Source organism: Dreissena polymorpha, chromosome 10 (genome assembly GCF_020536995.1).
Source record: "Dreissena polymorpha isolate Duluth1 chromosome 10, UMN_Dpol_1.0, whole genome shotgun sequence".
Classification (NCBI taxonomy): domain Eukaryota; kingdom Metazoa; phylum Mollusca; class Bivalvia; order Myida; family Dreissenidae; genus Dreissena; species Dreissena polymorpha.
In genome coordinates this window covers 41,267,008-41,288,202 of record NC_068364.1, presented here as the reverse complement: position 1 = coordinate 41,288,202, position 21,195 = coordinate 41,267,008, and the positions used below count along the sequence as shown (strand labels likewise).

Below are 21,195 nucleotides of genomic sequence, written 5' to 3'. Positions count from 1 at the left end.
CAGACAGACGGACAACGCCAAAACTTTATCCCCCAGCCTTTGGCAGGGAAAAAAAAGTAAAACAAATGGATCCAAGAAAATCAGAACTTCACGAAACTATACCTCATCCGGAATGACGACCTCATACTTCTCGAGGATTCCAAACTGGTCATGTAACGGCGGGAACTCTGCCTCTTTCTCAGGTCGTCCACTGTTGAGCTTCTCCCAGAGGTCCAGGCTCACTCCGAGCTCGTCCAGCGTCAGAGGTGGCTTGCTCACTCTGAAACATAGAGATAGTATTGAGATTGCTGTGGTGTAATGGACAGAGGGTCCGCCAAGCCATCCCTAAGTCCCGAGTTTAATCCTCACTGAGGCAGTTTTTTGAAGGTCTTTTCTTAAAACATCAATTAACTAACGTTTTCTTTTAATACAAATTTTTTAAGACTGTTTGCATTTAAATGCATCAATTTGAGACGGGCTTTGCAAAAATATGGTTTAATGCATCTGCGTAAAATATCGTCTAAAATAAGCCAGTGCCGTCTGCAGGGCTAATCACGGATGACACTTTCATCTTTTATGGCATTTTTTGTCTTAACGAAGTCTCTTATAAACAAATTAAGTCTTGGCAGATTGTTGTCCTTAATTAGCATGTGTGGACTGCACAGGCTTATCTGAGACAATAATTTATGCACATGCATTAAGCCCTGTTTTCCAAAACCGATTCTAACATCTATTTTCTCTAAGAATCTTTCACTTAAATATTCTTTTAATACTTATTTTATGAGCCTGGTAAAATCAATGTCCAGCTTATTAAACAAGAGCTGTCAGAGGACAGCTTGCTCAACTATTCAAGTGCTTGACAGTATAACGTAAGCCATCATGGAGAGGGGGGTATAATGTGGGTGGGTGATCTTTTAATAGATGATCTTTCAAAAATAAGAAAAAACAAAAACAAAATTGGGGGGGGGGGGATTCTGGGGTGGGGCGTGGGGGATGGTTTGGGTGGAGTCCATTGTGGTATGTCACTGGTAAGTGTTGTTTTGTGTCAAATTATGAATCAAATGTGATCATAAATAAAGGCGTTATGGCAATTTAAGCAAAATTTATTAATTTGACCTTGAGAGTCAAGGTCATTCAAAGATCAAGGTCAAATTCAACTTGCCAGGTACAGTACCATCATGATAAAAAAGAAAGTATTTGAAGTCTGAAAGCAATAGCCTTGATACTTTAGAAGTAAAGTGGATCTTAACACAAAATTTAACAAAATATTCAAATTTACTAAGACAAAAAAGGGCCATAATTCCATTAAAAAGCCAACCAGAGTTATGCAACTTGCCCTGTACAGTCCCCTTTCGATATTTAGCGATTTTTCCAAGTCTGAAAGCAATAGCTATGATACTTTAGGAGTAAAATGGACCTTACACAAAACTTAACCAAATGTTCAATTATCTAAGTATAAAAGGAGCCATAATTCTGGCAAAATGCTTGATACAGTTTTCTGCTCTTGTTTATAGATGGGATCATCATGGTTAAGAAGTATGCAAAATATGAAAGCAATATGTCAAAGGACATTTTTTTTGGTTGCCATAGCAACCACAATTTTTTATGTAGAAACAAAATGAAATGACATGCATAATGTCCATATTGCCATCTATCCATGTTCCAAGTTTCATGAAAAAATATTGATAACTTTTTAAGTTATCGCAGGATCCAGAAAACCACCATTTTCAGCAGTATTTCTAGTCTATGTGTTGCCATAGCAACCATAATTCTTGACGTAGGAGTAAAATGAAATGACATGCATAATGTCCATATTGCCATCTATCCATGTTCCAAGTTTCATGAAAAAATATTAAGAACTTTTAAAGTTATCGCAGGATCCAGAAAAGTGTGACGGATGGACGGACGGACTGACGGACGGACTGACGGACGGACTGACGGACAGAGCGCAAACAATAAGTCCCCTCCGGTGAAACCGGTAGAGACAAGAAGGTTCATAATTCTTACAAAATGGTTGATACAGTTGTCTGCTCTTATTTATAGATAAGGGTCATGTTGGTAAAGAATGATGCAAAATATAAAAGAAATATGTGAAAGGACATAGGAAATATTTGAGGTGGTACGCAAACTTTAACATTCCAACGCTCACAGGAACAGGAACGCCGGGGTGAGTATGATAGCTCCACTTTATATATTTCATATATAATAGTCAATCAAAAAATATTGCACGGTGTTACTCACTGTTCCCCGTTCTCCCTCAGGAACTTGTGAAGCTCCTTCAGCTTGCTTGTGGCAATCTCGCTGAGGAGCGTCGTGAACTTGTTCTGCCACTCGGTGCAGTGAGAGAGGATAGAGTACTTCAGGGGAGAGCAATCCAGCAGCACAAACTGGATGTTCAGGATCGTCTCCTGGGTCTGAACGTTGTTGGCAACTTCCGTGTATCTGTGGGAATAGTGTGGGAATTGTGAACAATATTTTTATGTTTATTTGAGCAGCCCTTTGGAAAAACTTGACTTAAAGTGTCATCCCATATTAGCATGTGAAGTTTGCACAGGCTAATCAGGGAAAACACTTCCAGTTTTTTTGTGCGTTTTAAGGAAGTCTCCACAAAACAAAAATCCAGTCAATGCAGAAAGTATTGTCCCTGATTAGCCTGTGCACACTGCACAGGCTATACTAGGATGACACTTGACAAATATGCATTGCAGAGCCCGGTTTTCCCAGGGAAGTTCAATAGAAGTATTTTTAACACTTTTGCTCATTGTCATATGGTATGGTTATAATTTAGTGGTACTTTGCACACACTTATATATAAAGCATAATCAGCATGAAAGGTAATTCCGGCTAGTAAAAATTTAATTATGTATGTAGTTTGGCTAGTGAAAACTACCCCCCCTCTACCCCACCCCCACCCCCGTTACATAATATATCATCCAAATTATTGTGAAAAATGTAATGACACACAGGGGGTTACAGCGCTGGCACTGTTCGATAACATCTCAATGACTTAAACATTTTTCAAATACTTGCAACAAGTAATATAAGAAAAATACAAATAGCAAAATGCATTACATCAGAACATCAACTGTGGGTTTAGATGCTGGTATCATTGGATGAACATTGCATAAAAAATATCTTACAGTACTTAGTGAACATGAGCCGTAACAACGTTTTATATCACATACCTGGCAATATCAGCGTCGAAGGAGGACACCTGAGGGTTGAGGCGTTGATACCGACGGATGAATGCGTCCTTGTGTATTTCCCAGATCTCGCGGTAGTTGTCCCAAGTGCTGAGATAGTTGGTCAAGTTCTGGGCATTGCTCTGCATGCCCGCGCTGATCACTGTCTGGATCTTCCGTGTCTCCTCGTCCTTGGCTACCACCTGGTGAATGGGCTGGAACAAACAAGGCGGTAAAAATAGGAAAAAAGATTGGACAATTAAGATAAAGGCTAGAACAATTGGGAGAAAAGATGGGAAAAATAACAATAAAGGCGGGAAAAATAGAAACAAAATCTTTAGAAATACTGTGTTATTATAATTATTGGGACTTGCATTTTTGTTTATTTTGTGGGTTGACAAATGAACGAAATTAAACAAAAACACACGGGACAATGATCGTAGCATATTATTCTTTTTTTGTCTAAAATAAGAAATCAACTTATTTACAAAAGCCGTTTTTTTAAACCACAAAATTTTGTGCTTACAAATCTATAAATGGTTTTAAAGTATCATGTTTTTATTACATTCACAATACAATAACATTACTGACAACAATAACATTACTGACAGTGACTTGAGGTAGCCATCTGTTGAATTGGCTGTGAAAAAGGTGGGAAAAGTTGGAATATTTTTTTATTATTTTATATATATTTTGTTACAATTCAACAACATAATTGACATTGACTTTGGGCAACCAGTCTGGAATAGGGAAGAAGAATTAAGTGATGAAACATATGAAAGAAAAAAAACAGCCAGTGTGACACTTTCACTATGAATTGCCTGAACAACACTTTCTAATAAAGTGACAGTCTTTTACACACTAATTACTCTAGGAGGTTTTTGGGCACTCTTTTTTTAAACCAAATTAAATATTTTTTAAGGACACCCTGATTTTACCTTATAATTATACTCTAAATTGCCCAACTCCTGTATTTTTATCTGAAATCAACCTATTTGCTTTAATAATGGTGACACAACACACAAGTGTTTTACAACCTGATAACTGTCATAAAACTTGGCAGATCATTGTGACAATGATACTGGACCATTATACTTGCATGTTTTGGGTATGCCTACCCCTAGTGGACAATGGTTTCACCCGATAATAAATGAAGTGATCACAGTGTGGGAACAAGAAGTTCTGATTAATGCATTCATGCTTTTTGGTGTCAATCACTTCAGGAACTGTATGATGATTACTTAAGAGATCACAGTGTGGCAACGAAAATTTCTGACTAACGCATTCATGCTTTTTGGTGTAAATCACTTTAGGAACTGTTGTATGATGATTGAATGGAGTGATCACAGTGTGGGAACAAAAAGTTCTGATTAATGCATTCGTGCTTTTTGGTGGAAATCACTTCAGGAACAAGTGTATGATGTCAATTAGTACCAAATACATTAATTTGATTGATAATCAACATTATTGATGTAATGTACAGGAATATAGGAGCATCCAATGCATCAGGTATATTGTCAAAATTTTCAGCACTGTATTTCGGGAATATGTTTTTGTATCTAACTTTTTGGAGTAATTATGGTAACCTACAGTAACCAAACATATACATTATATAGCAAAATGATAAAGCAAATAACAAAATGCTCATACTTTCAGCTGAAAATTATAATTCATTACCATAGTAATACTGAAATTACTTTATTGTGAACAACTAAAGAGCATTTCTGCTACAATTCTATTCTGAAATCTTGTATAAACCGATATGCTTTTCTTAACGGTTTGCTGGACCTTGTTTATGTAAGTTTTAAAATCCACATTACCACAGCATGATCAAAAATTACTTACCGCAACTTGTGACTTGAACTAAATTTTCAAAGCAGAAGTTTAGGGTGCAAATGTTTGCTTTTCACACAATGTTCTATTGATAATACGATGCCTTTTATATGTAAAGAGTTCCGCATGGAAATAATGTACAGTATTTTTTTACCATTTTTGCGATGAGACAAGGGCCCTATGCATTGGGAAAAATGGCGTCATTTTGACTAATATAGGGAAATTCTGTCATTTTTTATTTGTTTACTTATAAATACTAAATTGTTTTTAGAATATTTTGTTTTAGTTATGCTGAATATTGAACTGAATATTTTGAATTTTTGTTAAAGATTTTTTTCAGAAACATGAAATGGTAAATTTTGAAGCAGTCACAATGGAAAAATATATATACTTTTTGAGATTGGGAATATGGCTAAAATTCTGCCAAAATTCTGCCCCAAATTCGACCCAAAAACAACAATGCTGTATCTTGAATGAAAATGTTCAGTAGATACACAGTTCTACATTCAACCCTCCAAGAACAGTATAGTGTTACATTGATAAAATAATTCAAGCTCCAAAATATTTGTAATTTAAGTTCATAGACAACGCATTTAATTATATAAGCCTCGTTCTACTAAAACAGGGCTTAATACATGTGCATAAAAGTGTCATCCCAAATTAGCCTGTGCAGTGCCCACAGGCTAATCAAGATCAAATAACACTGTCTGCCTAAACTGGATTTTTGTTAAGAATAGACTTTCTTTAAACAAAACAATCAGTAAACATGAAAAGTGGTGTCCTTTATTATGGTACTGTGCAGACTGCACAGGCTTATCTGGGACGCCAATTTACGCACATGTAATAGCCACAGGTTTCCCAGAACAAGGCTAATGTGTGACCCATATAGACAGTACATACATCTCGTGTTGACTTCTTCTTGGTCAGAACAGTCGGCAGGCGTGGAATATCAGAGATGGAGTTCGTCAGATGTGAGCCAATACTGCCAACAATGGAGGCCAGTTGCTTCAAAGTTGGTGCAAATTCAACCTGAAATGTGAAGAAATCAGCACATATAAGCTGTGTTCTGTGAAAAGGGTGTTAAATGAATGTGCCTAAAGTGTTGTCCCAGATTAGCCTGTGCAGTCCACACAGGCTAATAAGGGACTGCACTTTCCACTTAAACTTGATTTTGGATAAGGAGGGACTTCCTTGAAACTAAAAATACCATAAAAGCAAAAAGTGTCGTCCCTGATTAGCCTGTGCGGACTGCACAGGCTAATCTGGGACGACACTGTACGCACATGCATTACGCCCAATTTTCTCAGAACAAGACACATATTAGGACACCCTGCAACAAATCTAATGACAATTAAATATGAGAGGCACTCTGTATAACATAATGCATGTACGTTTAGTGTCGTCCCAGCTTTTCCTAATCAGGGACAACAATTGTCACTTTTATTGAAAGTTTTGTTAAAAGGAGGTCTAGGTAGACAGTGTCAGACCTAATTAGCCTATGAAGACTGCACAGGCTATAATCTGGGACGACACTTTAGTCACATGCATTATGCCCTGTTTTCCCACAGCGCAGCTTATATTTAAGTGTCATCTCACTCTCTTAGACCATGGGTGCAGATCTTTATACAACCGGTCCATAATTCTTGATCAGTGCTTGCAATGTATTGCTTAAAATATTCATCTTTGCCCATTTTTTTACATTTTAACAAAAGTCCATGTTTAAGACAGCAGGACATGTTTAGAATACAACAATGTTGTCCCCTCATAAAACAAAACATGTTCTTTTTTCAATGTAATCATGCAGAAGTAATTGCAATGCAGTATGTTCAGTCCCAAGAGTTTTCCAATCATCCCCTCCACTAAAAACACTTACCCTTCCCTACATTTATTCAGACTTTTACAATGAAGAAATGCTCCTTCTTCAAAGTTCTTTCGATTTCAATTAACTTTCCTCCTCTACCTACCCAGAGATGGTAATCACATGACAAACAAGATGGCGAAGTCCTTGCCAAGACAGGTATTTTTTGCAGTTTAATACCCATTATTACTTGTTTTAATTGTTTTAATGCCGCTCACTTTCCAGCCATATCAGCAACAAAGTGATATGCATTTATTGTGCATAAATATTCCCCTTTTATCTCGACTTTACTCGCTGCAAATTTTCTTAACGGGAGCTGTAATTTTGTGACCCACTGAGAAATTAATTAATTACTACAAGTAATAAAAGGTAATACCCATTCAGACACCCTGAAAGAATACCATTTTTACTGCTCATGCTTTTTTTTCTCATCTCTTCTACAAAAAGCCCACTCAACCTCTCCCTTTCCAGGCAAACTCCCATACTGAAGGAAGAAATATTAAGACTCTTTTTCGATGCTTTTCTCCACTACCCTCTCAGAAAAAACACTAACTTCAAGACAAACTCCTACCCTGAAGATATATCAAGGCTATTTTTCATAAGGTTATTTTTTTCAGAGCTAATCTCCTCTGCCCTCTCAGACACCCGCCCCCACCCTATGTCCCCTTCTAGACAAACTCACACCCTGAAAAAATATCAAGGCTTTTTTCCCCTCTGCCCCCACTCGGACATACAAACTTTATGCAGTCAACTTTGCAGATTGGATATAGTGTTTAACAACAAAGTTGCAATCCCCCCTTTAGGAGCTTTCTATAGATCTCACCAAAAGACAGCAAGCACTGGTTCTACCCAGGACATGGACTCAATAGCGTTTCTACAAGCTATAGGCTTTCGATGCAACAACGCTAAAATTAATAGTTTTAAACTAACCTTGTCCCCTTCTAAACAGACTTTCACCCTGAACATAGGGGTTGGGGGCAGACTTTCCCCTCTGCCCTCTCAGACAAACCACTTACCTTGTCCCCTTCCAGACAGACTTTCACCCTGAACAGGGGGTTGGGGGCAGACTTCCCGTCCCCGTTGATGGCCTTAGAGAGCTCCTGGAGGGACCACTTGACGTTGAGTCTGAAGGCTTCCTCCACCATCTTGTCCATCTTCTCTGTGTAACGATGCCAGTGAGACTGCACCTGAAACACGAACTTTGTGTGTCAGCCGAGGGACCCTGAATCCTTCACATGATTTCATTTTCCTAACTTTCATGATGATGATGTCATTTGATGTTTATCGTGTTGTCTGTTAAATTCTGCCTTTTTCTTATGTTTGTATTTAAAATAAAGACCGAAAGTTTTGAGATAGAAACTAATGGGAAAAATACAATTGCAGGTAAGAATCGAACACAGATGGTTTCTTTGCTTGGAACAAAACATGAACCATTTGCCGAGGTTTGTGTTTCAGGTATTAAAATCTTACTAAAATCTTTATCCGTATTAGACATTAACCTAGTGTACTCTATTATCATATCAGCAGTGTTCTTAGAAAACTGGGCTTAATGCATGTGTTTCGTCCCAGATAAGCATGTTCAGTCCCCACAGGCTAATCAGAGATGATTATTTATGCTTTATTTATTTTTTCGTTTAAAGGAAGTCTCTCCTAAACCAGTATAGGCTGAAAATTTGGTCCCAGATTAGCCTGTGCAGACTGCATAGGCTAATATTGAACAACACATTATGCACATATATTAAGCCCAGTTTTCCCCAAAAATCCAATATAGGCAGAAAGTGTCGTCCCAGATATGCCTATGCACTCTGACATGTTACGCAAATTATTTAAGCCCCATTTTCCCAAAACACATACTGACCTCCGCACCATCCCCCTTGAACACTTCATACGTCTTCTTCATGGTGTTGATGATCTCGTCGTGGTACTGTTTCAGCCTCTTCTGCACGCTCGAGCGGTGGCTTACCTGCCAGGGACAGAAATAAGTGGCTGCCGGTTAGCTAAGGGCGAGTAGATTTTTGAAAATTTTCAAAGTTGATAGTCTGGCAGGAAATTCCATGCAATTAATCATTGAACAAAAATTGGCGACTGTGGATCAAACAATAAATTTTATTGTATTCATTTATTAAGACCAATGACACTCAGGCTAATACTAGGACATAATGGATTGATATTGCTTCATGTCAGCAACGTTGTGCTTCTATTATCCATTTTTTCATTTAAAGAAAGTGTTAACATATTTCTTCGATTGTAAAACTGGTTTTTTCCCTGATTTTTTAAGGCATAAAGTTGGGGGGTCTTCTATAAGAGCATCCTAAAAAAAAACTTATTTTTTTTTACCAATATATGTGAAGTGATAACCGTATTTCTGATGAAGCAAAGAAACTACTTTCGTTTAGATACATGATTTGCTGCTTATAACCTGTTGTTATTATATATTATAAATGACATGTCTGTTTGGAATATACTTGCAAGTTAATTATCGAATAAAAAATAAAGTTCATTGATTAATTTTTTCCATTACATTAATAAGAATGCATTGATTAAAATAATGACATTCAAAACAATGTATTACCGGTAATTTATAATGGACCAAATCGGCAGAGTTGCAATCACACTTGTTATTCCTTTTTGTCTAAACACCGCAGACAGCAGTCTACACAATAGGTCAGTAGACGTGCTGTGCGTGTTTTCATAACGCCCAACACTTACTCCAGTTCTGTCCAGATGTTCTCTTGAATCCGTATACAGTAAAATTACTGTTTTAATAATTACTCAACTAATAGACGGTAACGATAAGGATACGGCGTGTTTGATTTGAAATTAATTAAGAAGAAATATCAAATTATTCGCGATATAATTGTGTTAAAAATACCAAAGAAACATTTAACCGAAATAAACAGAATTCAATGTTCTCTGCGCTACACAGTTTGTATAAAAAATCAATACACGCAAGCTTTCCATGACCTTGTACATTTCCGCATAATGTTTGCGCTCTTTTGTCGGGAAATATACATGATGACTATATTGGAAGAATTGTAAACGTCGTGTTAACATTACAAAATCGGAAGTGTGTTTCGGATTACAAATTATTATTTTCATTTGGGAATTTAACGGAACATTTATACTTGTGGTATATTTGTTATGAATTAAATATTAATTTGTTGCAACGCTTCATGTGTGGAAATTTTTTTGGGGATTATATTATGCATTAAAAGCACAATTTCCAGGAGGAGAACACCCATTGACTATCATCAGCCTCTTACGTAACTTGCCATGATTTTATCGCGGTGAAGTACACTGTATGGACCGATTGATGTGGTAGGTAAAACAAAGCCATAAAACTGCAATAAACCCCTGAAATTATCGATAGTGACATGTTGCCACCTAGGGGTGGGCCGTAAAACAAGCATTGTGTAAACCTTTACGGGTATTTTGACTGTTGAAATTTTACCGATTTTCGTCCGTAAAAATTGCCATGTCTTATTAGCGAGGCCACATAAAATACAGCCGATCTGGAACCTAAAGTTGGGGTCTCGTCTTATAGTCAATCCCTCTTACAATCGAAGAAATACCGTAGATACACATGACCAGTGCATGGTTCTGGGCTCTTTAATGTTAGGCAGTACAACCAAAATACTCAAGATTATTGACGAGTGAATCTCGAATGAAAAGTGGGTTAAATGCATTGCATTAACTGTTGTCTCTTCTTAGCCAAAGTACTGTTTAGGCGGAAAGTGTCATCCCTGATTAGCCTGTGCAGCCAGCCATGAATTAAACCCCCTTTTTACAGAGTGACGCTCAATAATGAAAAGTAAGTTCCTATCTCTACCTGGGACTCTTCAAACTCCATGTACATGAATAAAACCCCCCTTTTTACAGTGGGACGCTCAATTATGAAAAATAAGTTCCTATCTCTACCTGTGACTCTTCAAACTCCAAGTTCTCGTACACCTTGCGACTGTCAATCTTCACTAGCAGGTTCTCACTGACATTCACACACTTGGTCGAGATCTCCATGTTGGAACCCTGAGCAAAAAATGTTTTCAAGATACTGTTAAATTATTATTATATGTGAGACAATGATTTTAGTTCAACCCGTGGATTATAAGATACACAAATTAAACACAAACACATCAGAAAATATCGACGCAAATTCCATCCTTCTTTCGCCAAAAACAGAAATCCACATTTACAAGTCCACAAAAAATCTTTTTTTGAAAAAAGTTTCATTCCAACAAATATAAATAGTTCTACTGTAATTATCAATGGCTATCACGGATCCTACAAAATAATATTTCAACACTTTTTTTAATGTTTGTGAAAAACATCTTTTTTTAATGTTTGTGATGTTTTTTTAAGAACTTTAAATCAATGTCAAATGGTCTTCTTTTATCTTAAGAAAGACTGAGCATTGCGTTATTTTGTATTTATTTTGTATGACTTTAAAATACTGTTGATTAAAAAGAGATATGGACACATTCCATGAATTTGTTCAATTTAAAAATAAAATAATATTATTTCATGGCATCTTTTTACTACAGATCACTACACACGATAGCATATAAAAACATGCCAATCAATAGATATATTATTGATCTAAAATTAAAGAGATCAAATATTGATCTAAAATAAATAGATCAATTATTGATCTAAAAAATAGATTTATAAAGTATTGATCTGAAAATACTGCAAGAACGGAAGTCTAAAAATCTCAATACATACCTTATAGTCATCAACAATGCCCTGTATTTTGTTGGAATTCAGTCGGCACTCGGTGACAAAGTAGTCGGATATGCCTTTTGATGCCCATGTGAGCTTTGTGAGGCCAGGGTGAACCTTCTTGTCCAGGAATCGAATCCTCTCCCGGAATAACCCACGCTCCTCTGGGGAAAGGGCCGCTATGATCCTGTTGAAGTCGCAGAAATATGAGCCGTGTTTTGGGAAAACTGGGCTTAATTAAACAAGTTAACTGCACATCTTCACTTTATGTTGATGAAATAGTTTAAGTTTCCATTAAATCCTTAAGGAAAGTGAAAATAGTTCGCTCCTCAAACTTTGTCTGACCGAACGACAAATAGACAAGGTCACTTCTAAATACAAAAGGGACAGAAATAATTTATGACCGTGGGTTCCCCAGACATGTAACTATCTCTAGAACTTCCATAGCCCGGCCAAAGAGTAAATAGCCCAGAACCAAGCACACGTCATAATTATCAAATACTTACTTTTAACAAAACAATATCAGCCCATTGTGCAATTTTATGAGCCTGAATTTTGGTGCTTTTTTAAATTTACTGCAAAAATAGGCAAAAACTGTTTCAAGCTTTGCAAAATATTCACACAAAAAATGAGAAAACTGTTTCAAGCTTTTTAAAAAGCTATGTGCCGGGGCTACTCAATTTTGATATTGACTTGCCTGTGCCTCAATCTACCTGCCCGAGGCAAACGAGCAACCATTAATTTCTATCCAGGTATACAAATTGCCGCACCCACCTGTTGTAGTCCCTGACAACCAGCATGACGTGTTCTCGAAGTCCTCGTAGGTCCTCTCGTTTGTTGTAGACGTGCACTGCGTAGTGCGGAGTCTCGAACATGAGGCGTTCCCAGTAGTGGATCTCCTGGAACATCTTGAGCAGGTCTCTGGAGAATGGAAAGTAATTCACTTTACCCATTTATGCCTAGTGGACTCTCCCATCCTTCTAAATTGGATCAATTTATTTCCAAAATTAGGGATGTCTGGTATATTTATTTTTATATTTAGAATATTTCTTACATGCGGCGTCTCATCTGAGTCTACGCTGTTTGCCAAGGCCTTTTTTTCTAGACGCTAGGCATAAATGGGTTACCTCTTTATTACTTAGAAACGTATTTTGACGCATTAGTAGTCCCATAGAAAGTTAAATTTAATTAGGTACTTTTCTAATTAAAATCAAATTTAAAGGCTTCATTTCCAACCCTTCCATACTGATGAGCAGCAAACAGCATGAAACCTGAACAGATTGTGAGTTACTCGCAGGCTGTTCTGGTTTAATGCTGATTGTAATAGCCATTTTCACTTTGTTTCTTATGTGGGAAAAGGTTAAAACATGCTGTGCAATGATAGCATAATATTGCAGACTTTAATTTAATTGAGCCTTGATCTAGGAAAATGGGGTTTATTGCATGTGCATCAAGTGTGATCTGCAAAGTCTGCGCAGACTGCACAGGCTAATCTGGGACAACACTTTACACACATGCATTTAACCCTTTCATCAGAGTAGGCTGAAGCATTATTGAATTATTCAGTATACTGTTTATCTAAGCTTGTTTCTCTATTCAGAATATTCAGTAAGTTTCTTTAAAGCAGTTAACTGTACATATCTTCATTGTAACAAGCGCTAATAGAAATATCAATAGCTACCCAGCAATATCCTGCATGCGTTTCACACGAAAAAACCTACTTGTTGAAGTTGATGTCCAACATCGGTGGTCTTTCGAGACTGCGACACATCAGAGGAACTTCTAGCTTCTTCACTGGTTCCTATACATACAAATACATACATGAAAACAACCACTTGAATCTAGCTCTGGGAAAACAGAGTTTAACCCTTTCCCACTCAGAAGCAAAGGGAAAATGGCTATGTGCAAACAGCATAAAACCAGAACAGCCTGCGAGTGACTCGCAGTCTGTTCAGGGTTTGTGCTGTTTGCTGCTAATCAGTATCTAAGGCTGTTTGTGCTGTTTGCTGCTAATCAGTATCTAAGGGTTGGAATTAATCTTAAAACTTGAATCTAGTAAGAATGGTCTTTCATTAAATTAAACTGTCTTAGGGACTGCAAATGCGACAAAAAACGAATCTTAGTGGTAAAGGCTTAATGGATGTGCATGTAAAGTGTTGGTCCATTAAACCACTTTTTCCAAGAGAGATGTTAATGCATTTCAAGATACTGAAAGCAAATACTAAGAAAATGTGAATTTGCACTTATTTTCAAATAAATTTAAATTCTACAAATGCATCACCTTAATCATAAAATTAACAAAAAGCATTGTAACAGACAAACAGCAGTCAGTTCCAAGTTAATGTTGTTGAAGGTAGAACAGGATCTCAGAAAGTAGTATAAACCTATCTTCAATTAATTTTTAGTAATGGCAGAAGGCAGTGTATTTTTTTAAAAATTTGTGTAAACAAAGCAACCGCTAATTTGATCAGACTTAAAACCCGAAATTACGTGCAGATCACCATTATACAGATTCGTACGGACACACAGAAAAACAGACACCCTACCCTGACAGACAGACGGACTATATATGGATCAAAGATATCTAATGGAAAGTGATATCCTTATAACAGTTTCAGAAATATATTTATTTTAATATGTTTGAAGTAACATAAATTTATAATAAAGTAATTCATCTTCACACCCCTTTCAGCTGATCATATAACATGTGTCATTTAACAAAATCATAATGCACTTGAGCTACATTCAAAACACTACAGATCATAGAACATGTGTCATTAAACAAAATCATAATGCACTTGAGCTACATTCAAAACGCTGCAGATCATAGAACATGTGTCATTTAACAAAATCATAATGCACTTGAGCTCCATTCAAAACGCTGCAGATCATAGAACATGTGTCATTTAACAAAATCATAATGCACTTGAGCTACATTCAAAACGCTGCAGATCATAGAACATGTGTCATTTAACAAAATCATAATGCACTTGAGCTACATTCAAAATGCTGCAGATCATAGAACATGTGTCATTAAACAAAATCATAATGCACTTGAGCTACATTCAAAACGCTGCAGATCATAGAACATGTGTCATTAAACAAAATCATAATGCACTTGAGCTACATTCAAAACGCTGCACATCATAGAACATGTGTCATTAAACAAAATCATAATGCACTTGAGCTACATTCAAAACGCTGCAGATCATAGAACATGTGTCATTAAACAAAATCATAATGCACTTGAGCTACATTCAAAACGCTGCAGATCATAGAACATGTGTCATTAAACAAAATCATAATGCACTTGAGCTACATTCAAAACGCTGCAGATCATAGAACATGTGTCATTAAACAAAATCATAATGCACTTGAGCTACATTCAAAACGCTGCAGATCATAGAACATGTGTCATTAAACAAAATCATAATGCACTTGAGCTACATTCAAAACGCTGCAGATCATAGAACATGTGTCATTAAACAAAATCATAATGCACTTGAGCTACATTCAAAACGCTGCAGATCATAGAACATGTGTCATTAAACAAAATCATAATGCACTTGAGCTACATTCAAAACGCTGCAGATCATAGAACATGTGTCATTTAACAAAATCATAATGCACTTGAGCTCCATTCAAAACGCTGCAGATCATAGAACATGTGTCATTTAACAAAATCATAATGCACTTGAGCTACATTCAAAAAACTACAGATCATAGAACATGTGTCATTTAACAAAATCATAATGCACTTGAGCTACATTCAAAACGCTGCAGATCATAGAACATGTGTCATTGAACAAAATCATAATGCACTTGAGCTACATTCAAAACGCTGCAGATCATAAAACATGTGTCATTTAACAAAATCATAATGCACTTGAGCTACATTCAAAATGCTACGGATCATAGAACTCGTGTCATTAAACAAAATCATAATGCACTAGTGCTACATTCAAAACTCTAAGGATCATAGAACATGTGTCATTAAACAATATCAAAATGCACTCGAGCTACAAAAGGTTACTTTTTTCAGACTGTCATCATTAAGTGCCTCCATTGAGACTGTGCTTGATTTATAAACCTGTAAACATCAAGCAAAGTATGTGCTTGATTTATAAACCTGTAAACATCAAGCAAAGTATGTGCTTGATTTATAAACCTGTAAACATCAAGCCAAGTATGTGCTTGATTTATAAACCTGTAAACATCAAGCAAAGTATGTGCTTGATTTATAAACCTGTAAACATCAAGCAAAGTATGTGCTTGATTTAAAAACCTGTAAACATCAAGCACAGTATGTGCTTGATTTATAAACTTGTAAACATCAAGCAAAGTATGTGCTTGATTTATAAACCTGTAAACATCAAGCAAAGGATGTGCTTGATTTATAAACCTGTTAACATCAAGCAAAGGAAGCCATGGGCTGTAAAATCATTTGTATTTATTGGCACGAAATTGTGTGGTTTAAAAAAAAGAAGACTTTTTTGTGGATACATACAGTATTTTCCCATGTATAGCGCCCCCCAATGTATAATACGCAGTCAGTTTTTAAAATGCAAAAATGGAGAAAAAAAATATTATATTCGTGAAACTCTGATTTCGGAAAAAAAGGAAATTTGCTTCTGTTGTTTACCGATGTTTGTGTTAAATTTGTGGATCAACCAACACACAAAATCAACTAAATTAATGTCCAATGAACAATAATGATTTTACAGTATTATGGTAGGACATATTCATGGTTATACTATTGCATTCAATTCAAAACTTCAGTTTTAAAATGTTCAATTAATGTCCCATCCTCTGAGTAAACAAGGCTTAATGTATGGGCATAAAGTGCTGTCCAAGATTAGACTGTGCAGTCCACATTGTCAACACTTTCGGCCTAAACTTTATTTTTGTTTATAAAAGACTTCCTTTAAAAGAAACATTATATTAAAGCATAAAATTTTGTCTCTGATTAGCCTGTGTAGACTGCACAGGCTAATCTTGGACGACACTTTACGCACATTAATTAAGCTCTGTTTTCTCAGAACAAGGCTCAATTGATCCTACCTTATCAATGGTGAGGGTCCATTCATGGAAGGTCTTACGGATGTATTCATCAAGGGCCATACAGAGCTGCTGGTACTGCGTCATCACCTCTTTGCCTGAACCAATCTGCGGCAAGAAGAATGCCCTGTCCAGTGCCTGTGAAAATACAAAAATGATGACAGAGTAGTGATGGATTTAAGAAATATTATGGTATATTGCGCATTAAAGAATGATTTTGAGTTAAACCGGATTTTAAGTCAACTACAGCTAGAGCTTTGTCACAGACGTGACATATACCCCCACATGCCGCATTGACATAGAATATTTTGCATGCCGTCTTCACAAAGCAAGAGAAGCTAATTTATGGCGATTTTTAAGAATTATTATGCCATTATCATTTATGGCCATTTTGACCTTTGAACTCTTGAATTCTTTTGCATGACACGCCGTCCAATGACAGTGAACATAATTAATGTACAGTGTCATTTTAATATCTCACAATGAATGACATAGTTATGGCCCGGACAAGCTCATTTATGGCCATTTTTGACTTTGAACTCCAAATGTGACCTTGACCTTGAAGATATTGACGTTATTCTTTTGCATGACACACTGGCCAATGATAGTGAACAAATGTGCCAAATGATTTTAAAGTCTCACAATAAATGACAAAGTTATGGCCCAGACAAGCTCATTTATGGGCGGATCTAAGTGTGACCTTGACTTTGGAGATATCGACGACTTCTTTTGCATGACACACCGTCCCTTGATGGTGAACAAATGTACTAATTCATTTTAAAATCTAACGATAAATGACATAGTTATGGTCGGGACAAACTTTCAGTTTATAACGCACTAAGTGACCCTGTGACCTAGTTTTTGACCTGGCATGACCCATATTCAATCTTGACCTAGACATCATCTAGATACAACTTCTGACCAAGTTTGGTGAAAATCGGATTAAATTTTCGGGACAGACCAACCGACCGACTGACAGACAGACTGACAGACCGACAAAATGACCCCTATATAGCCCCCATTACCAATATAAATGGGGGTATAATAATAATGGTTTTGAGTTTTAAAATATATTTAGTCAACTACAATCCATGACATATCAGGCAGCCTATATGCATAAACTAGAGCTATTGAAAGTGCTTAACCCATTCCCTCTCAGAAGGAAAGTGAAATTGGCTATTTGCAAGCAGCATAAAACCAGAACAGCCGGCAAGTCCTTTGCAGTCTGTTCAGGTTTTCTGCTTTTGACTGCTCATCAGTATCTAAGAGTTGGAAATAAAACCTTTAAAAATTAAATCTAGTAAAAGGGCTTTAATTAAATTTAATTTTCTAAGGGACTACAAATGATTCAAAATAGGTATCTAAGTCAGTGCGTTTGTTGTTCAAAATCGGGGCCGGTATCAGGCCCCATTCCCAATGAAATAAAAAGTATATATTTTTCCAAAATGAGACCTAAAAATTCCCAATTGTAGGTTTCAAAAAAATAAATATTTTTTTTAGATCTCAATAATTTGTTCACCTCCCATCCATATAAGTTGAGCCATAGGTTAATATAATACTGAAAACACTTATATTCTCAATTTTGAAACATTTTTTAGCAAAACGACAAAAACAACACTAATTTCCCAATATTAGTCAAAACACCGTAAATTTTTCCAATTCCAAAAATGGTGAAAAAACCCACTGCCCTCTTACCATCATGCTCCTCTCAATGCGGCGTTTCAGCTGCCGAGCCCAAAGAGCCTGGCCCGCAAACTTGGGGTGCGAGGGGGATTGTGGGATGGTTTTCTGAGTCAGCTCTTTCTTTACGGCATTCAGCTCCTCATTGAACATCGCATACACGTCCACTGTCTTCTTGTCAATTGTTCGCTTGATCGCCTGTCAATATATTTGCGGAAAAAGTACAATTGAAAAGTAAAGGGTTTCATTGATTGGAAGAAACAGTTAAGTTTCAAACTAGGGTTGCAATCAGATTTGTGTTTAGAGGTGATCTCTTTTAAACAAAAAATCCCATAAAAGCGGGAAGTGTCGTCCCTGATAAGCCTGTGTGGACTGCACTGTCTAATCTGGGACGACACTTTACGCTCATACATAAAGCCGAGTTTTTTCAGAACGAGGGTCAATTTACCATACCTTAATAAAAAACTAAGGTTGCATAAGGATGAACCAAATGCTCAAGTAATGGAAGTATGAGAGTAATAATCTATACATGACAGACGTTGGATTTTTGAAAAATAAAACGTTCAAATTAATCAGAGATGTAAAAGTCATAAACATTTCAAAAACCATCATGGATATTTATGGTAGATTTTCAAAATACCTAAATCACTATGTCTCTTTGACTGTCTGAGGCGGTTTGTACTTTGTACAAGGATTTACAACAACAAAAAGATTATACAACACCATGAATAGCTCTCTGGGTAAACCAGGGCTAATGCATGTGTGTAAAGTGTCATCCCAGATACCCTGTGCAGACTTATCATGGACGACACTTTACGCTTTCATAGAATTTTTTTATTAAAGGAAATGTCTTATAAATAAAAATCAAGTTTTGTGTTGTCCCTGATTAGTCTGTGCAGACTGCATAGGCTAATATTGGGTGGCACTTTACCCACATGCATGAAGCCCAGTTATCCCATAGCAAGGCTTATATATCTCTCTACATACCTCTCTACCAGAGAGATGCATGAAGATATCAAGTCTCTACATACCTCTCTACCAGAGAGATGCATGAAGATATCAAGTCTCTACATACCTCTCTACCAGAGAGATGCATGAAGATATCAAGTCTCTACATACCTCTCTACCAGAGAGATGCATGAAGATATCAAGTCTCTACATACCTCTCTACCAGAGAGATGCATGAAGATATCAAGTCTCTACATACCTCTCTACCAGAGAGATGCATGAAGATATCAAGTCTCTACATAACTCTCTACCAGAGAGATGCATGAAGACATCAAGTCTCTACATACCTCTCTACCAGAGAGTTGCATGAAGATATCAAGTCTCTACATACCTCTCTACCAGAGAGATGCATGAAGATATCAAGTCTCTACATACCTCTCTACCAGAGAGATGCATGAAGATATCAAGTCTCTACATACCTCTCTACCAGAGAGATGCATGAAGATATCAAGTCTCTACATTCCTCTCTACTAGAGAGATGCATGAAAATATCAAGTCTCTACATACCTCTTTACCAGAGAGATGCATGAAGATATCAAGTCTCTACATACCTCTCTACCAGAGAGATGCATGAAGAGATCAAGTCTCTACATACCTCTCTACCAGAGAGATGCATGAATATATCAAGTCTCTACATACCTCTCTACCAGAGAGATGCATGAAAATATCTAGTCTCTATATACCTCTCTACCAGAGAGATGCATGAAGATATCAAGTCTCTACATTCCTCTCTACTAGAGAGATGCATGAAAATATCAAGTCTCTACATACCTCTTTACCAGAGAGATGCATGAAGATATCAAGTCTCTACATACCTCTCTACCAGAGAGATGCATGAAGAGATCAAGTCTCTACATACCTCTCTACCAGAGAGATGCATGAAGATATCAAGTCTCTACATACCTCTCTACCAGAGAGATGCATGAAGATATCAAGTCTCTACATACCTCTCTACCAGAGAGATGCATGAAGATATCAAGTCTCTACATTCCTCTCTACTAGAGAGATGCATGAAAATATCAAGTCTCTACATACCTCTTTACCAGAGAGATGCATGAAGATATCAAGTCTCTACATACCTCTCTACCAGAGAGATGCATGAAGAGATCAAGTCTCTACATACCTCTCTACCAGAGAGATGCATGAATATATCAAGTCTCTACATACCTCTCTACCAGAGAGATGCATGAAAATATCTAGTCTCTATATACCTCTCTACCAGAGAGATGCATGAAGATATCAAGTCTCTACATTCCTCTCTACTAGAGAGATGCATGAAAATATCAAGTCTCTACATACCTCTTTACCAGAGAGATGCATGAAGATATCAAGTCTCTACATACCTCTCTACCAGAGAGATGCATGAAGAGATCAAGTCTCTACATACCTCTCTACCAGAGAGATGCATGAATATATCAAGTCTCTACATACCTCTCTACCAGAGAGATGCATGAAGATATCAAGTCTCTACATACCTCTCTAACAGAGAGATGCATGAAGATATCAAGTCTCTACATACCTCTCTACCAGAGAGATGCATGAAGATATCAAGTCTCTACATACCTCTCTACCAGTGAGATCCATGAAGATATCAAGTCTCTACATACCTCTCTACCAGAGAGATGCACGAAGTTATCAAGTCTCTACATACCTCAGAGAGATGCATGAAGATATCAAGTCTCTACATACCTCTCTAACAGAGAGATGCATGAAGATATCAAGTCTCTACATACCTCTCTAACAGAGAGATGCATGAAGATATCAAGTCTCTACATACCTCTCTACCAGAGAGATGCATGAAGATATCAAGTCTCTACATACCTCTCTACCAGAGAGATGCATGAAGATATCAAGTCTCTACATACCTCTCTACCAGAG

At 36.8% G+C, this 21,195-nt stretch overlaps 1 pseudogene; it reads right to left on the bottom strand.

The window, feature by feature from the left end:
• The window catches only part of LOC127847671 (dynein axonemal heavy chain 2-like), a 133,590-nt pseudogene that overhangs the window by 98,965 nt on the left and 13,430 nt on the right, over positions 1-21,195 (bottom strand).